Below are 26,416 nucleotides of genomic sequence, written 5' to 3'. Positions count from 1 at the left end.
CCTTGACCTATTTTTGATGAAAACAATTCTTTGTCCGCATCTAAACTCATTTTGTGCAAAAATATTCTCCGTTCGGACGTGAAACCTTGAATAAACTTTCTGACACTTTCAACTCTCATTCATGACAAGGAGACGGCAATACATCTTTTGCAAAGCCACAGAGCGATCCATCAGCAACGTTCATGCAACAATGGCCAACAAGTGAGACTCAGCCGTTTCTGATAATTGGAGGTGTATGTCCGACAGTGTGTGCATGAAATTGGTCTTCGAAAGGGAACTTGGCTAGAGCGGTCTAGGATAGAGTTTAGGACAGCAATTCTGTTCATTTATTACTGGTCCCAAAATTTGGCAAAAATCAAATTCTGCTCAGAGGAATCATCTATTAGCCACGCGACCGCTGTTGACTGGAAAAACTTTCTACGCGAAGTTTGCGCCTGACGGTTTTTGCAGACTCCAAATTTTATCGGCGGCCCAGATCTACAAGTCGAGACCGATGCAACGATAATATCTCGTCGTAAAAACCACACAGGGCGAGTCCTTCCGCAGCAGTGGATTTTCGGAGGGATCTGTCAGGAAACCAAAGAGGTGTTCATGTATACAATGCCAGATCGAACTGCGGCCACTTTGATGGACACAATCCAGGCCTGCATCGCTTCTACTCAATCATCATTTCCGATGTGTGGGGATCATACCAAGGAATTTAAACGATGATTGACATGAACTATACTCATGAAACGGCTAATCATACCGAAAACCTCGTGGATCCAATGAATGGAGCTGATAAACGTTCACAAGACGCAGAATAAACGCCAATGCGGCACACACGGATCTTTAGTGGACAGATACTTGTGTGAGCTCTTTTGGAGGCAGAGATACCGAAAAATGGACCTTTTCATGCAACATACTAATGACATGTCCCAATTTAACCAGCTTCAATAAAAGCTTAAAGTACAAATTTCATATCCCTTTTTTTCTAATCCTTTTTGGGCGGCGGGGGTTAGTTTTTTGGCGGGGCTTATCCGGAAAAGATTCCAAATACTTATCAGCGTCTGACCAAAACTTGATTCGCAATCACATACCAAAAGCGACGTTTTCCTCAATACCGTTCCCCACCTTCTTGGCTTCCAATTACTTTGGCGGCATTACTTTAAAGATACAAGGGTTGTTTTTCTATCCTACGGATGAAAACGACCGTTCTTATCCGGAAAACTACGGTTACTTTAGAAGCAAACAATCTCTAATCCGTTTGGGAATTCTTATGCCATATGATTTTGCCCCGCACGTTCAAGGTCACAAGCCACATTACTGTCCATGTGAGTTGCTGTTTGTTTACGATGTGTGCGATTAGTTGCTTTCGCTTTTGCTCCGGTGGTTGCACCCAAAACAGAAGCGCAGAATTGCAAGTTCAATGTTGAAAACGAAAGATTTACTTTGTTATGGACTCCAGCGTTAGTCAAAACATCGTGGCGCACTTTACTTGCGGTGCATATCACATGATATCTGCTAATTTGCTTTTGAATTGAACGGATTTGCCGCCGCAAAGATTTCGGTGTAAACAGCGGGTGAGTAGTGAGTATCTTTATCAAGGTCGATCCGCGTCCGTTTTTGGTTGCCATGGCGAGTAAGATTTTTCACTCTACCAAAAGGACAGGTAACCAGCGTTTTGCGCTTATGGCCGGGAAAAACAAGTCTTGGCAGGATGGTTGCCTCAAATGAAACAGAGTCAATAGATAAACAAATGGTTTGTGCGTGCACTGAAGTATAAATATACATAATATATTACGTGAGTACATGCTAGATGATATGTCGTCACATACAAACACACACCATTTATCATGTTGTGTGCACATTATACACTGCACAAATAAATACCATTATTAAAAACAGGAGTGTTTATATATCGGAGGATCTATTCCCAAATGTCCTAAGGACCCTTTTCACCAGTCCCATGGTTGCAGAGGCACTGTGGTTGAATGCAAAGAAGCTGAACGTTGACGGTATGCTCTCGAGGAAGAAAGTACCATGCTTGCAGGATTTCCAACTTTATGCAAACTGTCACAATAGCGGAACTCTGAACATCTCGAGCTACGTCGTTGAATGACGGCGCGCCAATCGCGACCCACCCAGGAAGAGGAGTATTCTGAAGTTTTATTGTGTACAAGTGATCGGTCACGGGGACATGATTCTTCCTGTGGTTGAATGCAAAGAAGCTGAACGTTGACGGTATGCTCTCGAGGAAGAAAGTACCATGCTTGCAGGATTTCCAACTTTATGCAAACTGTCACAATAGCGGAACTCTGAACATCTCGAGCTACGTCGTTGAATGACGGCGCGCCAATCGCGACCCACCCAGGAAGAGGAGTATTCTGAAGTTTTATTGTGTACAAGTGATCGGTCACGGGGACACTGATTCTTCCAGTGGCCAGGCTTGCCACACATGTAGCACCGGCTGGTTCGAGCGTGCCTCCGCGATTCCGTCTTCACGGCTGCCAGCTGTTCGGTGAGTTGGTTCACCCTGGTCTGCAGTTCCTGCACTGATGAAACATCCCTCTTCTTTGTGGAGATTTCGTCCTGTAAGTGAAGCCAATCTACGCTGAAAAGCCGAGAAGCACTGTACAGCTGTTTCATCCTTATTGGGAAGCATCAGCAGTGCGCATATCACGATGATGATGAAACAGCTGTACAGTGCTTCTCGGCTTTTCAGCATAGATTGGCTTCACTTACAGGACGAAATCTCCAAAAAACTCTCAAATCTCCAACATCCCTCTTCTGCTGCGTCTGCAACGTGGCCAGTGGTGCCTCGGGCAGCTCCCGGGCCAGACGCACCAGCTCCTCCACACGCAACTGGCCAGTTGCTCGTGGTAGCCGCAACTGGGCACCAAGCGCGGGCTGCACACCTTCGACGAACTAATCCGACAGCAACTGGTGTCGCGACACTCTGTCCAGCGTCGGCAAAGCGCGATCCAACAACTGCTGCAGGCCGGCAAAGAACACGGTCGGGTCAGATCCGGGTGCCGTCCTGGCCGTCTTGAACCGCCTCATAGCCTCCTGGCGGTCTGCCGGCGTGTCGAACTCCACTGCAAGGACTTCCTTCGCGGCGGCCCAGTCCATCTTCTGAGGGCCTCTTCTGGCCGCATCCAGGGCCGCCTTCGCCCGGCCCTTGAGAATTGTCTTCAGCGCTGCCGACTTACCCTGGTTAGTCTCCAGCCCGGCAGCCTCCGCAACCTCCTCAAAGTCCTCCAGGAACTTAACGATGCACAAGCAGGCATGCTAGTGTCCAGGTATCACTAGTAAATTCTGAGGACTTTGTGGAAGAAATCGGATGATCTTAAAATGAATCGTTACCTTGTCGTCAATTTGAACCAGAGAACAAGATGAATCAGATTAATCATCTAGCCCCCGTGAACCACAGAAGTTGCAGAAACACTGGGCAATTTTTTCTCTACATCCTATCAGACGAGTTTCAATCTCAGATGAACACTTAGTTGAAGTCAGGATGGTGTCAGCACGAAGGTCAGATGAACACCTTGTTCTACTCAGGGAGATGGCAATGACCAGCGCAGTTTGTCGGTAATGGCTTTCATGCTTCGCTGCCAACTCATTGTTTTAACTCACCTGGCTCGCCTCCACCCTTCGGGTGGTTCTGCAAAGGAGCCCTTCGAGGAAGTCGGTCCACTGGCATACAGAGCACTTAGTCAAGCCAGCGCAACCTATGCAGTGTGACCAGTTCATCTACTGTGGGGGTTGAGGTTCCCGATACGGACCTGTGTGTGACGCGTAGGCTCGACAGTCCCGAATATCAAAAGGAAGAATTGTGTTCGTAATTCTACGGTACTGTTTACACAAGGGTAAGCAAATGCATACAAATGTTCGCGTTCGTAGCGTCTACAAGTCCGCAGGCCTGTCACTGACCGGCACATTGCAGTGGCAACATCCGGCGAGAGAAATGATGGCTCAGTGGCGTGGGTTGCGCTCGTCCCTTCCGACGATAGTCTCGTGATTCTCATTGGATATGCGATGAGACGGAACTCATGGGAAAACAAGCCAAGGCAGGCTCAACAAACGGGACATGAACGAGCATGGGTAAGTAGGCCAACAGCGCACATTCATCTACAGACACACAAGCCAATACCCACGTTGCGGACAGGATGGCCTCTTCGGCAATGTGTGGCGGGTATGGATAAGTAAAACAACGGTAGATCAAAAGTACGCAGGCGGAGTAAGCAAATGGATGGGGTAATTATCATAAGGTCAACTTAACCCCAACAGTAGGTGAGTTAATTCCTCCGACATATTTAAACATTGCTGATCTAGTGTTCCCACCAAACTCGGCCGATGCTCCAAAAACATCGATGGTGGAACAGTGAAAGACCTTTAAAGTCTTCGGCGAGCTACAGCCAGGTTTCTGATTCGTATAATAATATGGATCGCACCGCAGTATTGTAAAATCTATCTTTCATGATTGGACTGATGTCACATCTACGCCACAGATGATGCAGGTTCACAGGGGCTGCTCTGGCCTTCCCAAACCGGATGGAAATATCATCTTTCCTTAGACCACCTAGAATGATACAGCTATCCAGGTAAACACTTTGTCTACGACCTCATTCGGATCATCTGCAAGCATGAGGCTAGGGTTCGAGCCCCTGCAGTATTGCATTAGCACTTTACACTTTGAAGGTGTGAAGCGCACGCCGAACCACGAGGCAGAATTATTTAGATTATTTGATATTGTTTGCATTACCACGGGGTCAGATATAAGAAGAGCTATGTCATCTGTGTACTCGATATTTTTGAGCGGACGCCCCGGGAGAACTTCGACCTCACAGACATTAGGAGGAATGGTGAAACAGCTCTGCCTGACACCACCTCGCGTGGTAAGACTCAGGCAAGAGCTTCCCATAAGCCTTCAGACGGCCGCGGGAGTTGGCGTACAGCGCCTTAAGGGGGGTCAAGAAATTATGGGGTGCACCTTTGCTCCACAGCCACTGAAAAATTGCCCGACAGTCCAGAGAGTCAAAAGCAGCCCTCAAGTTAGACAACAAGTTGCTCTGTGTACGTAGCGCTAGTTGTTGAGACTCTCAATCACAGTAAGGTGTAAACGTTTGCACTATTCTTCAACTGAACTAACTCGCAAGCGATCAGTTATCACTTGCTTATTCTACCAGCCTTCTGGCGGAATTTTCACAGTGCTAATGCCTGGTGATATGTGGCTGACTTTGCATCGTGTACTCGGGTGCCAAAATGCGCAAATTATGGTTGGAGGCGTGTGGCAAAAGTCAACTCGAATAGACTTTTTAACTCACTACTGTTATTCCTATTGATTGTTCTCTCTTCCCACCCGTGCGGCTCATTTATAAGACTAATTATTCCGCAATATATGACTTGGGTTCCCACTTAACTTTATTGCTTCGTCGCCGGACAAAAAGATTTATACGGTTAAACATTGTTTTTACCCCTATTTTCGAGATCTTTCCTCAGACAGACGATGTTTCGCATATGCTTTATTCCCCATCCCCACGTAGTCAGCTGATTGCATCTTTGTTCTCTCGCTTCCTGCACACAAAGAGTGGATAATACAGTTTTTTTGTGTCTTCCCATTAATGAAAGCTTCCGTTTGGTCATTTCCTAACTATCTCCTATTTTTTCAAGCCTTGCCTTTTTCACTATCCTAAAGACAGTGTTTTTTTACTCCCCTCTCATTCTAATCCAAGGCATCCTATTAGCCTCATCCAATCCATCGTCCCGCTGGGCAACGTTTCGCTTTTGACATAAAAGCCTCGTCAGGTCAAGTGGGTAAGTAAGTAGGTTGATTGGGTTTTAAGGCAGTCAGGGAACCAATCCATGATCAATATAGCGTAAATGTTAGTCATCCCCCCTAACCAACAAACAGGAAGATCAGACTGAACAACCAGCGCTGATCAAGTCGGCTAGTCATAAGAAATCTCACAGATTGGTTCCCTGACTGCCTTAAAACCCAATCAACCTACTTATTTACTCAACTGGCCTGATGAAGCCTTTGTGTGAAAAGTGAAACGTTGCCCAGCAACAAATCCACCAATTGTTTACCAAACCTCTCTGAAACGCTGATTTCCAAATCGGTCCCAAACATTTTTCAATTATTCAAAACTCACTCACCCTGAATCCCCCTGTGCGAAGGCTTACTTAATCCGTTCTGAAATAAAAACTCGCTGATGCCTTGTAATTTATACCGAGCGCGATCAATAGCACTTCCAATCCATCCAACTTGACACGGTAATCTAAATAGCTTTGTAGTTGAGTTCACCGAATCGCCGAAGACTATGCACATGTAATGGAGAGTCTTAGTCGCATAACAGACCTTGTTCCACTTGTGTACGGTATAGTCTATTCCTCTCACGGTATGTTTGACTTTAAATCCATTGCTTCGACTGAAAAGGTGACGTGGATGTTTCTACCGGTGATGCAAGTTTGCATGGTGCAGTTGGAATTTCATTCAGTTCGGTTATACAGTTACCGTAGTAATCAGAAATGATGATACGATAGATTCTCGCAACATTGTAATTTATTGTTCGCATTTCTGACATCTCGCATCGGACTACGTCTCTTCACATTTACATTGCAATTATTGCGTAACTTATAGTTTTTTTTACATGATCGTTTGCTCTAAAGTGAGATGAACAGGTACGCAAGTTGAACGTGGCATCTATTTTCTACATAGTATGTGCCTATGACGAATAGCTGACATCCGAACTAGAGTTACCCGTTAACGGTGTACAACACACTGGAGCCCTGTGTAGAAAGTTTCCACCAACCCCGACGGAGTGCAGCCCCTAAACTTGTGGGGACCAGACTGGGGGGGCTAACATTCTGTGGCCTGTTACAATATATCGGCCGTCCTAATTAGGTTGGCAATAGTTACTCATTTATCATCCACGATGTCCTCGTGATACGCGGGAAAATGTAACCTTTCGGCTGCCAGGCCCCATTAAGAGACTTTGGCCTCAAGCTCTGATCCATGTTACTCTCGGGGTCAACCTACTCCGAGGGTGAATTGGATGACCCACGTAGTTCAGAATGCTAATGTCAATGCCAATTTGGGTTCAAGTAGATCATAAGGTTGACGGAAACTCGGGGACTGCGCCTACCTGATGAGCCCCAAGAAAGGCAAAATCGGTCGTGGTCTGTCGAAGAGTTTTCAGCAAACTTGTGAGTAGGTTCCTTTATGAAAATATACTGCGATTTATCGAATATCGCACCAACTGAATCATGAGGCGGCCCGTGTTAAGTACATTCAGTTGGAGGACATCATAAACGAGAGATTCAATTGAGTCTCCCGTGAAAACCAAATTAATTTGCAAATGAGTGTATTTCTCGAAAACAGTTCAATTTGGGTTCAAGTAGATCATAAGGTTAACGGAAACTCGGGGACTGCGCCTACCTGATGAGCCCCAAGAAAGGCAAAATCGGTCGTGGTCTGTCGAAGAGTTTTCAGCAAACTTGTGAGTAGGTTCCTTTATGAAAATATACTGCGATTTATCGAATATCGCACCAACTGAATCATGAGGCGGCCCGTGTTAAGTACATTCAGTTGGAGGACATCATAAACGAGAGATTCAATTGAGTCTCCCGTGAAAACCAAATTAATTTGCAAATGAGTGTATTTCTCGAAAACAGTTCAATTTGGGTTCAAGTAGATCATAAGGTTAACGGAAACTCGGGGACTGCGCCTACTTGTTGAGCCCCAAGAAGGGCGAAACTGGTCGTAGGCTGTCGAAGAGTTTTTAGCAGCCTTGCGAGTAGTTTCCTTTATGAACAACATCACAGTGTTGATTTTTTTACAGGTGTCAACTCTATTGAATAATACACAGGTGGACACAAACAAACGATGTAAAGGGTTTAAGAGCGGAGTTCTTTTAACTCCTTCCACGGAGGAGGTATCTTCGCTTCACTGCACATTAGTCGGTTGGTGAGCTATCTTATATATATATATATATATATTACAATAAGTTGGTAACGAATATCTATGATTTACTGCCACACGGCCTCTTAACACGATAGATCGTAGCACCGAAAAATCGCTGTTCTTTGTCGGACTGCTTTCCACACACCGTTCTGGCGTAGTTAAAACCGTAAGGAATTGATTTTCCGCCGCTGTAGGCGGAGCAGCACTAAAAACTGACTCCAACAACAAGATGGCCGAGCATGGCTAGAATCATGCGTTCTGAAAACCTGTAGCATAAGGATCGGTCTCTACCTGAGACCCTGTTGGGAGGAACAAATTATTTAGTCGTAGGAACAAGAAAAAACTGAAGGATGCCTTCTAATGATTGTAGAAACCGAAAAAAGACTGCAAATGAGGTTAAAGTGGTGTCGCGAGAATATCATTGAGCTGTAAAGAAAAGTTTTATACCCAGACACTCCAGAAGACGAAGCGGACAGCACATCAAGGTAAGTAGAAAACGAGTATTTGTTTGTGCAGCAGTTACTCAGGTCGCGGAAGACATCGAGAATCCTCGACTGTGGCGAGTCTGTCACGTAGTGCACATGCTGAAACATCGTTTACCGAAACAAGTGTTACGCAACCTGTTGAGTAAACAACGTGTGACTTGTCAGAAGGGTGAGACAGATATGACGCTCGCCTCCCAGGATGGGTTCTCCGTGATCCCACCGCGCTGAACTGAAATGGTGTCTACTCAATATAGTGGTATTTGTGCCCTCACTTTCAGTCCAGATTGTTTAATTGAGTGCTAGGAGGTGTAGGCACCCAGGCCTGCAGTAGGCCATCACTAGCCTCTCCCGCAGCTTTTCCACTTTAAGGCTTTAAATATAATCAAGTAAACTTTGTGGTTTTACAACAATGAACTCTTAGTGCCAACACTCCTGTTGCTACCTCTGATGATGATGATGATGATGATGATGATGATGATGATGATAAAAACGTCCAAGTAAAGCAGGGGGTAAAGAATACGAACATAGTACACCAGTTAAAACATAGTAGATCAATTCTAGGACGTCCAAGCTAAATGATAGTGTGCTTGCCAAAAGATCCACATAGAATAACCGCCCGAACCAGGACCGCTATCTGGCTGCTTCAGTTTGAGCCCTTGTTGTTGGTTGGACACTACTTGCAAGTAAGATCATATTACCAATCATAATGAACTGCCGAAATAGTCTTGAATTCTTGTCAGCCTACGGTATAAAATCTCATTCGTTACAAATTTTATTTCATTTCGCTGGTGATGACCTGTAGAACGGAGACACAGCAATGAACTTTGCTCCCTCCGAGATACAGCCGTTCCTTCAGTATCAGAACGCCACCCCATTTTTATTTATTTTATTATTATTTTTTCATTATTCATTTCATTTATTTATTCATTTTATTTATCCAAATTTGTGGTTCACCCCATTACTCCCAGTTCTTGGTTACCTCATGCTGCAATGTTGTCAACATTGAAAATAACCGTATTAGGAGATACGCACTATTCTGTGGCCTTCTCTTCTCTAACCGCTCCTGTCACATATACATTAATCCAATAAACATTAACCAATCGTAACAAACAGGGTTATGGATTCACTCCCATTCTGTAACAGTGGAATTTTGTTTTTTGTGCACCTTTCTTGGATTTATCATCTTTCGACGTTCCTGGACGTGTGTTTCTACGAGTTCCTAGTAGTTGAGCTCCGTTACATCAACGCCTTTTCATTTTGCTGAACAAAAACCGTTTCTCTTATATCATCGGGACAAGAACGCCTTCAACACACCGTCGTCCAGTAGGCCAAAATATTAGTCATATAACTTTGTGTTCAGTAAGGAAGTGAAGACACTAACGATTCAACCGCACCAAATGAATGAGCCGCCAGCATCGAACCCCACTTCTCAGCAGTTGTCACGCCTCCCTTCGAAACGGCCAAAGTAGCTCCAAACATCAGCCATATCATTAAACGTTAAATTAACTTGACAGCATCCGCAATTTCCATCTGTGCAGCTGCGCTCAGCTTCAGAAATGTAAACCTCGTTGTAGCTAGGCAAACAATGTTCACCACAATCAATAATGGTAATATATCGATTCCGTACTACCGTCATAAAGTTAACTGTAGGCAAAACTGTTTGGTCAAAGCCTGTCGGACGCTGTGGTCCCTCTTGAGGGGCTTTCCTCGTTCAAGAGCAGTTCTTTGGGAACGATGGCATGGACAGAGGAGGGAGCAACGACAGCGCAACGTTCTATCCCGCGCAAAATGTCTTTGACTTTCCGTCGATTCGTTCGTCCAGCAAGTGAGGGACGGCTATTCGATCGATTCCACCGCTGTTTGTCACTCCGTCACATAGAAAATGAAGTGGTCAGTGGAGATGTGTTTTTATTTAATAGCTGAGCAGGTGGAGCAAACAAAGGTCCTCTTCACAAGAATGACTTTCATCACCCGTGCGTGAGTCCATATGGGTTTTCCTAAGCTGATTAGTTATCCGTATAACGGCGATCGTTTGAGGTCACGTGTATTATTCATGTGGAAATAAACCTGGTCAGTTAATAAGAGATCCCATGAGGCCTCATCTACCATTGTTTGACAACCGGATGTAATATCTCATCTTTATTTCAACTGTATCATTGAAACAGTGACATTTTAATTGCCTTTTTGTTTGCCTGATATGACAGTATGGTCCTTAAATCGATCGATAGTTACACAGTAATGGACTCACGTGATCCAAAGCTGTTCACTTTAATGGATACAGATGTGAAAGCAACCTTGTGAGTACGCAAAATACTACAGATAAACATGCAAATTAAGAGTGAAAAGTACACTCCCATGGAAAACCTGTGACAGCAGTTCGACAATTGCTGCGGAACTCCAGAGTAAAGGACTTCTTTAGATGGTGTGAATTGTTGCCTTTTATCTAAAGCAAATAATTGCTGCGAATGTAATTCATTCAACCCCACACCCATTTTAAAATATTATTTTTATTTCGAAGGGTTTATAAAGGCTTGGCGTGTTCTCCAAAGTGAACGGGATAATAACGGTACTGTGCGTGAGGATTATGTGATGAAGCCTCTCAAGTTAACATTCTAACATCGTTGTGATTGTTTTACAAACCAACGGTTAGAAAGGTGTTTCTTCTTTCTACTGGAGTCGGTTTTCCGCCGACGTTTGCCAAAATTATTTCATACAAAACTTCTCGTGTAACAAGTGGATAAGATCTGTTTTGAATCACTGGGTGATACATTTCGGTTGGGGTTATTTGTGCGTTTTTTCACGGAACACAATACTGTTCCTTCCTTCGAACCTTCTTCTTGAAGGTTTGAACGTGAGTGGCTTTCTCTCCCTTACCGAACACATTACTCATAAGGTCGCTGAAAACTCTTCGATAGCCTGAGACTGTTTTCGCTCTTTTTAAAGTTACTCAGGTAAGGGCAGTCCCCGAGTGCTTCTACTTGAATACCGAATTGTACTTTGCCGCCCAAATTCACTCCTTTGCGAGCACGATTGGCGTTTGCAAGAAGGTTGACTGAATCCCATCTGAATCTCTAGTTCGTGGTTGATGTTTCTAAAACTTCTGATCGTGTCTGATACATGGTTTAGATTGCAGAAGCAGAGCCGGCGACGGATTGAGACTAGATTTGAAAAAAGGCTACTAAGACAAATGTCACAGTTGGTTGAAGATTGAATTTTGATATACTTATGTATGGTTTGAAAAGTTTTTTCTGAGTGATACAACTTTCCGCCTCAAATCCTCCCTTATCGCTCTTGGTCGTTAACGGAATTCTAATCCAACTGAAGCAAAAAACATTTTGAAAAACGATGTGCAGGATATTACTCTTCCCTGATTACATCGCTCATGCTTCCTTTAGATGAAATCACCAACGGCGCATAGACTGTGAGTTGAACTGAAGCAAGTAACTCATGCGAAGTTTCCTTTTTCGATTTTTACTGCACAAAAAGCGATGCGGACTGCATGCCGCAGGACCGTCTGCTTAACAGAGCTCTTTTCTTCCAGCTCCGTGCTGAATGGAAGCAACCGGGGGGTGGAGAGCGTATGACCTGGAAACGAATCACAAAAACGATGTCCAGTCAAGTCCGTCGGGTCGACAACTGCCGCCTCTCTGGATTGGGGATCCCGGGAGTCAACTCACCAGTGGTTAATGACATTGGCGGAAACGGTCCAGTCGCATAGGCAGTGGCATTTCTTCATCAAAACTATTGCGTGTAACAGCTCACCTCCTCCAGTGCAGCGTTGTATATCCCAAGCTCTCGCATCTTCACTCGATCGAAACATTGGCAACTGACACCAAAATACCCTTGCTACATAATTCATGGCTAAGAACTTGTACTGAATTGACCGGAAGGTGGAGTGTTCAAAATCTCCCCAGGGTTTAAGCAGTTGCATACTTCCAGTGATAAGAGGGAATAGTTGGACGGCACTTCCTGGCTCCAACTGCAGAATGAAATCCCCACTGAATAAACGGACGTTTGAATGTCATCCTCCGTTTGTGTTGCAACGTCTTTCCAGCTTACCGAAGGCAACAACCGTGACTGGGTACTTTTGCAAAACAAGCTACACAGTGGATCGAGAAACAGTCAGCTAAATGACATCATATTGTATTCTGAATTACATTTATGTCCATTTGACGTGCAGTTGATACTAGGCAGCCGTGCGCCGACTCACATTTTTATACACACACATGCGTATCTTGATCACCGTCTCAGATGCAAACACCGATCTACTTTGTCATTCCATCCTTACCCGCCCCCCCCCCTCAATTTGCACTATACAGCTGAAAATTGATTACCATTCGCTTGATAACCCTCCCCCCAGCGGGGTGAAATCAACCCGATGTCCATTTCTGGACTCGCTTCCATACCGAGGAATGGCTGTGGTTTCTGAAGCGAGCATTCAGTAACAGCGACATAACCTTGAACAAACGAGAGGGTACCAAAGCGCACGACAATCGTTTACTTTCCTTTGAAAATTCCCAGCAACATCCCGAGGAATTTGATCCACTTTCTTATTCAAAGACCAACCACTTAGAACTATTCAATTGACCCTTTCTTTACTTTGATTTTGTGCAGCTCTGGAGAACGTTGATCAAGGGGGAAAATGCGCTTGAATTATATGTCCACATTCCACCTCCGAGTGCTCAGTGAGGCAGATATGCTATATTGTTTGAAGGTGAAGGAATCGCAGAGCTTGCAACACCCAAAACACGTTTCTGGATATTAGGAGTGACGCATAAATACAGGTTAATTAGTAAAGTTGTCGTACAAAACCTGCCGTTGTCCGTAACAAATAAAACCAAGTGAATGCAAGGGTTGCGCGGCAATCCGGTCACCTTCACCAGCCCAGATTAACCGAAAACCACAAGATATTTTAGCGAATATACACTCATTTGCAAACTAGTTTGGTTTTTTCGAGAGACTCACCTGAAACCCAGCTGAATCTCTCGTTTTTGATGTTTTCAGGCGACTGAATGTGCTGCACCAGGCCGCCTCATGTTTCAGTCGCTACGATATTCGAGATATCGCGATACATGTATATCTTTGTAATGTACTACTCATAAGATTGCTAAAAATCCGCAGCCCACGACCGGTTTCGCCATTTTTGGGGCTCATCAGGTAGGTGGAAACCCGGGGACTACGCCTACCTGATGAGCCCCAAAAATGGCGAAACCGGTCGTGGGCTGCCGACGGATTTTCAGCAACCTTATGAGTAGCACATTACAAACGATACACAATACATTTTATTTTGCTGATGTATACACATGTGAATCCGGTCACAGCCAGAAGAACACAGGCCTAAACAAGATCAAACTGAAAAGATGTTCGTAAGGCTAGATCGGGATAACCACATTAATAGCGGCACGCTATGTAAGCCAGCAACGGGCCCACAAATTCTGATCATAGAGTGACTGAACAGACTTCCGTATAATTCCCGTTTTACCCATAATCATTTGGGACAAAGCTTTCCTACTCATTAGAAGACAAACCCAGATAAATTGTCGTACGACTAAATAAAATGATCGAGCAAACTCAAGACTTCGTAATGATTCTCCCGAATAAGTCCTAATGAATGGCGAGTCACTAGTTAATTTTCACAAAATACTATGAAAAGAGCAAAGTTAATTTTTCGACCTTCCTTGCTGTGACTAAGTTTTTTCATTCATGTTCTGCGATTTTTCATGGAAAAAACATTTGGAGTATCTGCGGCGTTGACAAATTTCAGGACCGACTGATTTAAGCGGGGGTACGTCGGATGGAAGGAACATCAAAAAAGGTAAAATCATTTTTCTCGTGAAATAGCTTTATTTTAATCCAGTAGAACACGGTAACTGATGAAGGTTTGATCTTATGGTTTTCAAGCAGGTAAAACATTAGCAAAACCACAAAGAAGCTCGGAAAAATCTTTAAAATCGATTCAGATTTATGGCTATTGCACTCACCAGTTTGTTTTATTGACGAGCTTTGGATGCCCGCCATGTGAAGTTGACGAAAGATGCATACAAGTTTACGTTTTATTTTCATCCCGTAAACAATTTCACTGTAAACAATTTAATTGTTGACGTTTGTTCCAGTTCAAAGCGGACATTGGAGAATAAGTATTGCAGCTCCGATGGAAAGGCGCAAATTTCGAATGATAGCGAGTGATGGATAAATAACTCGTGTAGATGTGAAGAAGTTCGTTTGACAATTTAATCTTACTCTAATCTGCCCTGAATGTTCAGTCCCCCGTTTGTTTGGAATCTGGTCTTATTCAAAGTGAAACTAGACAAACTGGTGTACTTTGGGTGGGAACAAATGCAACGGTCAAAGTCTCTAGCAACCAACCTAACCTATAGACGAAACAAAAGTTGGTGACTGTAAATGATGAGATAGTGGATATGGAAACGTTATATACAGAAAGTGGTGCCTAAAATGTCACCAGAGATGGTTCGTGTGTGGGCACACAATTCAACTGTATAGCCGAAAAATATGAACTGGTGTGTTTTGAGATATGCTATTTTTCGACGCAGGGCAGCAAAAGTACCCTGGACATATATTTTTGTAATGCACTACTCATAAGGTTGCTGAAAACTCTTAGACGGCCCACCACCGGTTTCCCCCTTATTGGGGGTCATCAGGTAGGCGCAGCCCCCGAGTTTCCGTCAACCTGATGTTCTACTTGACACAAAATTGCACTCATTTGCAAAAATATATGTGTCGCGATATCTCGAATATCGTAGCGATCGAAACATGAGGCGGCCTGGAAACATTAAAACCCAGAGATTTAGCTGGATTCCAGGTAAGTCTGTCGAAAAACCAAATTAGTTTGCAAGTGAGTGTGTACCCTGGATAGATTTTAACTTGTCTAGTCAGAATCTGCAACCAAAGGCATTAATGGCTTTTAAAAATAGTTTTACATTCGTTAATGGACGAAATGATGTAGCACAATGTGGAAGCTACTCACGCATGATGAAATCGTTGCAAAAAATCTAATCTTGGAAGAATCAAGCCAAACCTTTGAACATTTTCACAATTATCAATAGATATTTCACCCTGTCCGTGGAGTCAATCTATGTTGAAGCTTTGAGAAGCACCGTACAGCTGCTATATCCTTCTTGGGAATCGTTAGCGGTGCGCATTTCACAAAGCTCGGAGTTTTGATTCCGCGGCCTCCCAGTCAACTGCTGAACAAATAGCCTTCTGGCCGTGAGCGACTGATCAGCAGTGTGATTATCTCTCATTTAGCGCCACTCATCCTTCAATCATGCCAACCGCATCACCTGGGAACTTTTCTATTCTCGCCGAGTGATCACTTCCCAGAAGGAGGTTTCACTCATTTTGTGGGATCACTGTCCATCTAAGGCAATTCCACAGTCCAGTTTCTCATTGTCACTTGAGCCCAACAGACAGATTGTGAAAGAGTACGAGAATCTTCCCGGGTTATCAGTGGTGCAGAAATCGACTTCTCTTCAGTACCTAGCAGCAACAAGTATGCGTATTTAACGATAACCCCCTTTTTAAAGAGCTCAATAAGCTGATATTCATTCGCCCAAACAAGCTCTTATAACTAGGCCTTCGCACTGAAGACTATGTTACTACAAGCTTCGTAACTTGATAGCTTGTTGAGCTACTGAGTTTGTAATAGGTAGTAGCGAAAAAGTGAGTAACAAACAAAGTCCGCCGGGTACTTCAGTTTGCCTGGGCCAGGTCACGAAGGTTTTAATTTCAGTTCATAGACACACACTTCTGTGTGGGTTGGTATGTGATACGGTTTGCTGTCATGCCCCTTCTATCGGAGCTCCCCGTACCGTAGATAGCGATAAAAAATTAGAGGTATACTTACAACGCCGGCAATTTCCATTATCGTGTACTATGGACCGCGAGTAATATTAGGCTGGAGAGGGTAGTGGTAGACGTGTGCCTCTAATGACCAATAGTCCGGTGGTCTGAGCCCAGCCTGTGTATCAGAACTGAATCTACCCAGGCTTCGGGTCTTGACTGAACCCCAACCCGCGTGGTACCTCCGGAACCGAATATACACTACAGCTAAGCGGTTATTATTTTTAGTAGCACATGGCTGTGCAGTTCTCTACCCAAAGGAGTGGATTTATCGCTGAATAATAAACGTGAATTTTCTACTTTTGCTGAATCGAAAAGTAGTCATGAGCCTCTGGACAACACAAACTATCCTGAGTGGCTTCCAATCCTAAATGGTTCCAGCCTCAATGATACGTCACGTGATAAAAAGCACTTCTATCTGGTGTGAGCGCTGTTATCCAAATGTTTGTCAGATGACTGAATTCTGACGAAATACTACACAAATGATTCGGGAAATTACAACAACAGCAATATTTTGTGTGTAAATTTCGCTGGGTTGTATGTACATCACTAGAGTATCCAAAGCGAATATTTTAGTCAGCAATGATCGACGTTTATGCCATTCAATGGACTTCATTGATCGGATTGCTTCATTCCATTTGATCCAAAGAATTTTCCGCAGATCTTTGAAGTGTAGTCGGTCTGCAATCGGTAGCGCTTCAAGAATTATTTCACGATAAACAACTATTTAATACGCACCCCAGAGCAATTGAAAATCCTTTGTCGAATTACAACTCGAGCCAAAAATATCTGTGACGAAGTACCCCATTGCATCCGGATAAGTTTATATGCCAACCATCTTCAGTCCAGTCCGTACAAGTTTGAAAAAATACATTCATTTTGGTAGATAAATGTTTACTTGTGGTCAGCAAACCATTCACAGCTGAACTCATGAGTAGTTTTCCGGAAATCGTACTGTTTTGTAGAGTGGATAAACACGTGATGGTGAACCCCGGTCCCTCGTGGAGTAGCCAATCAATAATTGTCTACATGTTGTAGTTTCCGTTACTGAAGGATGAGTGGCGCTATGTCATCGCCAGGTGGAGAGGTAATCACACGATCGATCAGCCACTCATGACCAAACGGTTCAGTGTTCAATCCCTGGACGAAATGTTGAGTTGGAATCTCCTTGAGTTTCGTGAGATCGCACTACTGCTGATTCCCAACAAGGATGAAACAGCTTCACAGTGTTTCTCGAATTTTCAAAATTGATTGGCTTCACGGACAGAATGGAACCTCTATTGAATATTACCGAATCTCCTCACACCATCATGAATCGACATGAGAATACCCTAGGAATGTAATGCTGACCAATTTCTAAATAACTATATTCGAAGAAGCCACCCACTATAGACCAGGACCATTCACAAACTTCCATTAAAAGCAAATGCTTACGGGCGTAAGCACAGTGATGTGAACTGAACATCGAAAGCGAAGATGAGGATATGATCAATAGGGACCGGGGGTTCACATTTGTCACGTGATCTACAGTGGGCATAGAGTGCTTTCTCAGTTACTTTTGTCATCTCCGTAGAAAGAACTATGTGGCAGCCGAATACAATATCCACCCTTGCGTTAAATTGCCCTATTCATGGTGTGCCCAAACAGAAAAATCTTCTGTACCCCTGACTGCGTTTGTGTAATCATCTAAATGACCGTAATCGTTCTCGGTTTCTGTGATAAATCACTGAGGCACCCTATTCGCCCATGTGACTTGATCAGCGAAATACACTCATTTGCAAACTAATTTAGTTGGCTTGATGTTTCCACTGCCGATTGGTAATCGCTCTTTTCCCTTGCCCCCTTAAATCCTGTCCCTGTAGCATCAGTGTGACTCTGTAGCTGCCAAGTTATTTTGCCCTTGTTGCTTGGCCTTTTCAAGGTTGGAAATGAGAATAAAAGTACTGGAAACAGTCCTCAGCGCTATACTATTCCAAACGTTTTGAAACCGCTGTACGTAGAACCACCGTGGTGCGAATTTTTCTCACCTGTTAACTATTTGGTAAGCTTGTGAGATTGAACTGATAACGTGGCGCGCGAGTTACTGGTACCAGGAGCACTGCAGCGCCCATACTGGTTGTGACGTATACTTCCGGTTACAGTGTCTTAAGTGCGGAATCCATTCATGACAGAGACATCTTGTAAGGCCAACGGACAACTTTGGGTGCACACAGCACCAATAGGAAGCAAACAAAACTGACTGGTAGGGTCCACTTGCTAAGGCGCCGGTGAACGGTTTGACTCATTGGATCCACTATTTGAGTTAATTCACTAGATTTCTTGTGGACGAGGTGGCTCAGTGGTTGGAGTGCGAATGATTGGATTGGAAGGTCCGTGATTCGAATCCGACCTCTACCTCTTGACTTCCTCTGTCTAGGCTTGGGCAACCTGGCAATATTCCAGCCCTCGTGTTTTCTTCGGGTTGCATGACAGCTAGACAACTAAAAGGTGTCACAGCTGAACGATTATTACTTTATTACTAGATTTCACAAGCACAATCAACACGAGTTGACACAGATCACCGAATAGGCCTGAATTGTTCTTGGGAACCATTATCAATTTTTGTATCGTGAATCGCTAATGAGAGTCGAACCATGTCATTTAGTCCTGACTGATTGATTGACGCGGGATTAAATTGGAAGTAGACAGGATGGGGTTTCGCCAATCTTTCAATCACTTACTATCTTTCTAAGAGCCAGGTAGTAGCCCTGGTAATCAGCCACATTTGACTAAATAGTACGGTGCCCGACTACCTACCTGAAAGCCACGAGTTCAATTCCACAAAGAGAACCTTGAGGGTTGGGAGAACAGCAAACAGCGCATTGTTGATGATAACCAACAAAGAAAGATAAAAGGATAAAAGTACAGCTGTGGGGCAAAACGCTAACCAATATATGTTGTGAAAGCGGTACGCTGATCCGAGCTGAAAAGTGGTCATTATGTCCTACAGAAGCTCTGTAGAGGATTCGAAGGTCAAAACTAAAATGCACACATTCTGTACATTGCTTTTCTCCGTATGATTGATTCAAAACACACCTGTAGTATGGACTGGTCTTCTACCCTTAAAATATAGCCTTAACAAACCGTGAATAAAGCCAAAGAAACATCGAGAAAATTTTATTGCCGGAAGTCTGAAAGAAAGTATCTACTCATTCGAAAGGTCAGTCGTGCCTTTTGATTTTGCAGACAGTAATGTGCTCGTTTTAGCGTTTTACATCTTACTGAAAAAATCTGGAATTAGCGGTCCACACAGAGTGAAAGAACGTGAAAAAAGCATAGACCAATAACAGAGTGGTTAGTCCATTAACCTTCCGCTATGGTTTTCAAGCTTCAGCAATCCACATAAAATGCCTACTTGAAATTTCATGTCCCTAGATACTTGTTCATGTGACTGTTATCTCTCCAATGTGATGATGCTTATAACTTCTGGTGCATTCGTTTTCGTGCGATCGATATTCCAACAGAGTTCATCAAACCTGCGTCTACTTATCAAGCCAAAGACTAACAGATGAATTTCCGTCTGTCACTGACACATGTATTCACTCCACATCCAAAGAAGTTTGCTGCGGATATTTTACGTGTCTGGCGTTCCCACATATGCAGTATTCACAAATACCGCGCCGCATACCACAGAACACAAACTACGTGCAGTAGCGCTCTCACAGTCATCGGGTGAATCTCACTCTGGTCACGTGAGCTTATCGATGCCAGCAACCAATGAGATTCTCACTCGACTGTAAGCCTTCGCGCATTACAAGACCGCCAGTCATTTTATAGTCGCTCGATGAAAGTTGTTTTCTCGTGTTTTATCAAACCTTTGGGGATATGGAAAGAACATTACACGTACGGATACTACTTATGAGAGAATGAAATCAAGGTTATAACTGATACCCCAAAGCCTATACACTGTTATATAATTCGCTCGTTTCATCCGCTCATGGACCACGGTCCCACGACTTCTGTGGTAAGTAAATACATAAAAGGTTTAACTTAAAATACAGAACAAAACATAATTCAATTAGTTGCGGGCACCATTAGGCCATACTGACCCATCCTCATTTGCTAACAAACTACCTCAGTGTTCCGTACAACAATAGTTACATAAGTGGATGAACATTGCTCAAATCAATACGATAATTTCACAAAAACGTTGACTATATCCATAAACATCTTCATTATGTCGATTTTTTCTCTTTCTGGTAGGTTCAATTATTGTAAGGATTTAATTCGATTTATACTTTAATTAATTTAATTATTTGTCATTGTTATTCATTTATTTGGCTTGATTATATGCTGACTCAGCAGCACATTGAAATGATCGTGGTTTTGAAACTGTTTCATTTCCCGCATTTATGAGTTCGGCGTCGCGTCGGTGTTCCATGTGTTCACGTCTCACCATTCGACCTAAGGTTTGCTTCCGTAGTAATGGTGTTCGAAAACTTCCTGCAAGTAAAGGGCCAGATTGCACGCCAGCAGCTGATACAAGATATACGGATATCATTCTTTTCGAATACTGATAAGCCTAACACTCAAAGGAACCTGCTTTTGGAGACGCAAAGACAAAATGTGCTCACTAGTTATGCTTGGTCGCGGGAATACTAGAAACCCGAGCTATATTCATTCTTGCGCACATATTTAATGTACCATTAAAGGAAGGCCGTTGAATCTACACAGCTAAGGTCCGTAGGCTGATGGAAATGGTTAATCAAAATATACTACTGCTCGAGGATTTCAGCGATTTCAGCAAGAATCATATCCAGACTTATTATCCAAACATTTTAGAAGTGAAAAATACTGAAACCTTTGCTTAATCAACACAGAATGGCCTATTCAGCCTCTAGGTCTTGACATTCGGTTTTCCTATCCACCATTGAACTAAGTGTTGTTTAAATGGACCAGTCTATTACGCTCACCATGGTAACATACTAGGCATATCAGATGTTTTGATGCTGTAAACTGCGGTGCTATCCCTTCAAGGGATTCTGCAAATCTGAAGTGATAGACAAGGGGCAAAAAGTCTAAGTGTCGCGCCGGAAGGTAACTAGCGGCTACGAGAATCCTGCTCATTTTATCATGTCGCCAAACAAGGGTAATTTTTACTTCACGATCTTTCTGCGCTGTTTATAGAGACGTATACAAGAATCCTGATCGACAGCTGCATAGTGGAGGACCTAGTCCCCGTCTAGGAAATGTTTGATGCAAGCTAGTCTAGATGCATGAGATCAGAAAAGAGAAAGTCTGCTAGCCAGTCACTACAGTTCTATTCTCAAAGTGTATACGTATATCTCTCTGGAATGGTCACTGGTTTGTACGCTGAGTTGGCAATTGATTGCAAACGTCTCGTCACCAATCGAGCTGACATCATCAGCGCGTCGTCAGGGCGCATAGTGGAACGTTGCGCTGAGTAGGTGGTTGTGTGTTGAGTAGTGTTGCGTGTGTGTTAATATGCGTGCTGCTAGCCGGGGCCGCCCTTCGATTGGTTGTTCGGTTGGGCGATTCCATTGGCTGGTGCATCTGGACTGTCCAAAGTTGGCTTATTCCGAGAATATCCCGAGAATATTAGCCTCGTGTGGAAACTTACTACTTTCCCTGTTCTGTGGTGGCATCAGTCAACAAAAGAGGCCTTTTTTGAAACAAACTTGACCTATCGAAAAACGTGAACTTTCTAGCTCAAAACCAATATACTACTTTTTTGTGTTCTGGAAGGCCCTATTCGAGTGTGCTTGAGGATATAAAGCACCTTTGCTAACGTCCGCACATTGCACGATTAGAGTTCTTCTTACGGTATACTCAGAAGACTAAAACCCGGTCGTGATGCACAGCTAGAATATAGACTCATTATTTGAACTGTCTCCGGTCGATACTAGAGACCACAAACTTAGTTTTTTATAGTGATGATCGATCCACAAATTTTGATCTATTCTCAGGCTACTTGGCAATCTACTTTAGCCTCTACTGTCTCATAGAAGTCCCATTTATATGACCAGATCATTTCACACCAAGCATTTTTAAGAACATCCGTTTCAAGAGGAAAAACATACAATCATGGAGACGAGGGAACACAATCCTATCTATTTTGGGGTTGAGGTTTCTAGACTAAACACTGTCTCATAGTCAGGCGGTGCAAACAACTAGAAGGTAGTCAAATAAAAACGCAACATTCATCCGGCTACTGACCAGCCACGGCTGTTGTCACAGACGGTAGCGCTATCAGTTTAGAAACTGACAATAGGCCAAAGTTTCTGGACACACAAGTTCCCATGGTGGTCCCCAGTAAGGCACATAGTGGACTGAAAATTTTTCTTGAACATAAACTCAGTGGACCTAAAAATGTGTAGTCCTAGGCGTTTGAAGCATTTTACCACATTGGTTTGTGTTTTAGCCTGCTATCTAGATATCTAGGTATCCAGCTATCTGTCTATATCCGAGTGACGTTATCAACGCCAGACCAACACTCACACCAAAGTTCCCTCCATATGATTCCGCCTGAGTGGTAGTTGGATTGTCCGATGAGCTGAACAAGCCCCTTACCACTTACGCCAAATGAGCTACCAACATTGTCGGCCAGGGTATCACTTCGTACACTTTACTTTTGCTGGGGAGACTGGACAGACGGTTGCATGCTATAACATAACCCTCCCCCCTAAGAAACTGCGAGTATTTATGAGTTGGTCTACTAATCAACCGTACAAGAACTCGTGAGACAAGGATTGTCGGACTCCCGAATACTTCTTAGTCCTGCTGCCCGACCAAGTCTCACAGCCGTGTAACAAAACAGCCCATACTGCAACTCGATGCATACGTCCCTCGAGATTCATGGACATAACACTTTGACGCCATAGATGTCTCAAATTAGCAAACGCGACCCAGGCGTTTCAGATTCGTACGTTGAACTGATCTTTCACACTAAAATCGGAACGAATACAGCTTCCAAAGTATGTAAAATGCTCTACAATTTCGAATGCCTCTCCCCTAATTTTAAGCAGCGTGTTGAGTGACTGGATATCCACGAACATGAACTCACACTTTGTGAGCGCAAAGTGTACGCCAATGGACGTTAGTCAGTTTCCTGGAAAAGTCTCTTTTCCCAAATACACGCCAAACGATCCGACAAGCTCCGACTGAGGACTTCATCCGAACTTTGTACCATCTGAGTGGGAGTTCATCCAGAGCAGGGCGCCTGACAGAACATATGAAGTCATAGACTTCCGGGAGCGTAGGGGTTCCACCTACACCATCCAGGGTTCTAAGCCAGCTTCAGATTTCACATTATTGTCAGCTGGTGTCCACGATAACTTTTGTTTGAGGTATTCCGCCCACCGGTCGAGGCGCTCTTCTTTATTCGGGATGCTCAATCCTTTCTGATCCTTGATGGTTTCACCCACTAGAAATTTTCAGGGGCCTGTCGCACTGAACAGTTGAAATACTCTTCGGACAGTACTGGATCTCCATTTTCTTGACTTTCCGTGTCCACCAGACCTCACGGCTGGTTCGCACCCTCGCTTTCACTTGACGGTTGATAATTCGTCGAATCAAGTTTTGTTCGGGACCGGCTGGGATATTTCTCCGAGATTTGAGCAGTGCCACTGTTCGGTTTGATATCCAGTGCTTGAGTGAGCCTGGTAGAGCCGTGCCACAAGCAAAACACTGCAGAGAGGTAGCAATCTCGTGCCACTGTTGATTCACATCTGATGGTGGAGTATTTGAAAGAGACTGAAGGAGACGCTTCTGGTAAAATTCGTCCAACATCTGGATCCACCGATCTCTCATCTGCTGAGCCATTTGTTCGCATATTAGGTAGCCCTGGCTACCGGAAGGATAGGCAACACCGGATGAGCACGTGGTCGAAATCCACACGAATGTGTTCCGAAACGGGTGGTAAACGGCTACTGATCCGCGACATCGTTAACTGATGGCGATGCGGCCAATCTGAGTTCCTGGCCTGCACGCCGTTGGAGGATACCATGTGACCAGGCGACTCCGGCTATTTAAGAAGTTCGTACTTGAAAAGACAGCCCGCAATCAGCACTCAGCTGAAGTGATCGTTCACCATTGTCCGTACGTATCAAATCCAATCCATGTTCCCCACCTAACGCAGTCTTAGATGCGCTAAGCCTGTCCACTGCCCGCAATCAGCACTCAGCTGAAGTGATCATTCACCATTGTCCGTACGTATCAAATCTAATCCATGTTCCCCACCTAAGGCAGTTTCAGATGCCCTAAGCCTGTCCACCTGAAGACTCAAACCTACAGCAATCACGACGATGCTTGAGCTTCTAGCTCGCCACAACATGCCAGTTAAGCCATCATAAAACATATTTTTGATTGTGTCAAAGCTACGGTTGGTTAGAACGTGAGAAAACACAAAAAGTGGACAGCGATCAACTTCCCGATTGGGAGACTTCTCCACGCGCGTTGCCGGACGAACCGCACAGATGCGACTATCCTGCTACAACAGTCTCCGAAACGCCAGAGACAGGCATTCGGAGGCAGTGATGAGTGGTGAGTCGGTTAGCTCAACCAATGCGTTTGCATCTTTAATTCATGTTTCTGATACACACAACATATCGATATCAAGCCAGTTCAGTATAAGGGCAAGAGCAGCTTGTTGTTCTGCCTGTTTCAGAGTGTGGACATTAAAAGCGGCCAGAGAGACGAGACGTCGAGGCTTTAGGATTCATTTGGAGATATCTGAGGATGTTATTGCCGGATAGTGCACAGATGTTGTTTGCAAAACCGATAATGGACAAACAGACTCATCAGCCCTAACTGACGGGCCTGCAAGGGGAGAGTTATCATTGGGGTGCGGGAGGGGGGAAGCATGATGGAAGCGAAAGGACGGAGACGTCAATAGTGGCGTTTCCACTTGCCTGTCCTTGTCTACGCAGAATGTGAGGTAACGCGGCTACTGACACCGCACGATGGCTGTTGTGGTATAAGATTTTTGTGTCTCTGCAATTCACGTTTTTGCGTAAACTGGCATACTTCCAAGGCATTCACACATAGTCTGGCTCAAAAACCTAAATGCAAGGAAGTGGCCTTTGACGAGGAATTCAAGTGAGTCTCCATCCTTGCAAAACAAGTCATCACACGTGTTCCAGCCCCCAATCTGTGGAACCAGAAAACTATGTTGGTCGGCCCTTTGGACATTGACCAACTATGAGACTCACGTGTTCCAGCCCCCAATCTGTGGAACCAGAAAACTATGTTGGTCGGCCCTTTGGACATTGACCAACCTGGTATGAGACTCTGCAAGGACTCTGCAAGACTCTGCAGGATTGTGGAGGCAAACTTGTTCAGGTGTCTTTAGTAAGGTCCTCTGCCTGCTCCTCAAACAAATAACCCGCCTCCTAAGAAGCGCAGGCGTGCTTTTGCACAGCAGAATCTCTGCGCATAAAAATTCAGGGGTTTCTTGTCTGGTTCAACTCAGTACTTCTCTCTCGTCATTTGAATGTGAGTTCCTGAAGATGTCATCTACATGAACCAAGTTAGCCTGAATTCATTAGGTCCGAAGTGGTAATTTTTTATACGCATCTGAGGGTTTGTCCTTTGACCAATCAGTTGCAAAGCTCATCAGAAAAATCACCAGTAATGACGAATGGTGACTCCAATCCGACATGCCAATAAATACAAATAAACCGTACGTTTGTGGACAGTGATTTCGATCGTTTTAGCTGTGGATAAAACATATTTCTTGGTCCAGCTCTCTGCCAGTGCAATCCTTGCATAATTTTTCATCTATCTCAGCTCTCTAAATTTCTACATTACAGTTTGTGGTGACGATCGATTGCGTGGTCACTTGAGCTAGTGCATGAAAAATGAAAACCAAACGCAAGGCTGTTGCCAAATGACGGAAACATCAAGCAATTCAGGTCATACTCACAAAACAGTGGGTCATGTATGCGGGTTTCCAAAGCAGAAATGAATTCAACAAGTCCGGAATCAAAGCGTCTCTGTTAGTATAGTTTCCCATAAAGTAAACGTAAATACGGAAATTGTTGGAATGTTACTCTTACTCTTACAAACTGACGCGGGAAACAAATTAAACCGCTCCAGTTAACTCCCACTACTTTGCCTCCAACCAGTT

General features: G+C 44.1%; 1 protein-coding gene across 1 annotated transcript in view; it reads left to right on the top strand.

The window, feature by feature from the left end:
- Nucleotides 1–20,134: 20,134 nt before the first annotated feature.
- The window catches only part of T265_00918 (hypothetical protein), a gene marked incomplete at both ends in the record, with an annotated part of 32,949 nt that continues 26,667 nt past the window's right edge, over nucleotides 20,135–26,416 (top strand). The window contains one exon of the mRNA XM_009164813.1: nucleotides 20,135–20,293. The remainder of the gene's footprint in view (nucleotides 20,294–26,416) is intronic.

Source organism: Opisthorchis viverrini (assembly GCF_000715545.1).
Source record: "Opisthorchis viverrini unplaced genomic scaffold opera_v5_9, whole genome shotgun sequence".
NCBI classification, from domain to species: domain Eukaryota; kingdom Metazoa; phylum Platyhelminthes; class Trematoda; order Opisthorchiida; family Opisthorchiidae; genus Opisthorchis; species Opisthorchis viverrini.
Note: the sequence above shows the minus strand (reverse complement) of the source record. Positions and strands in the feature narration are given on the sequence as shown.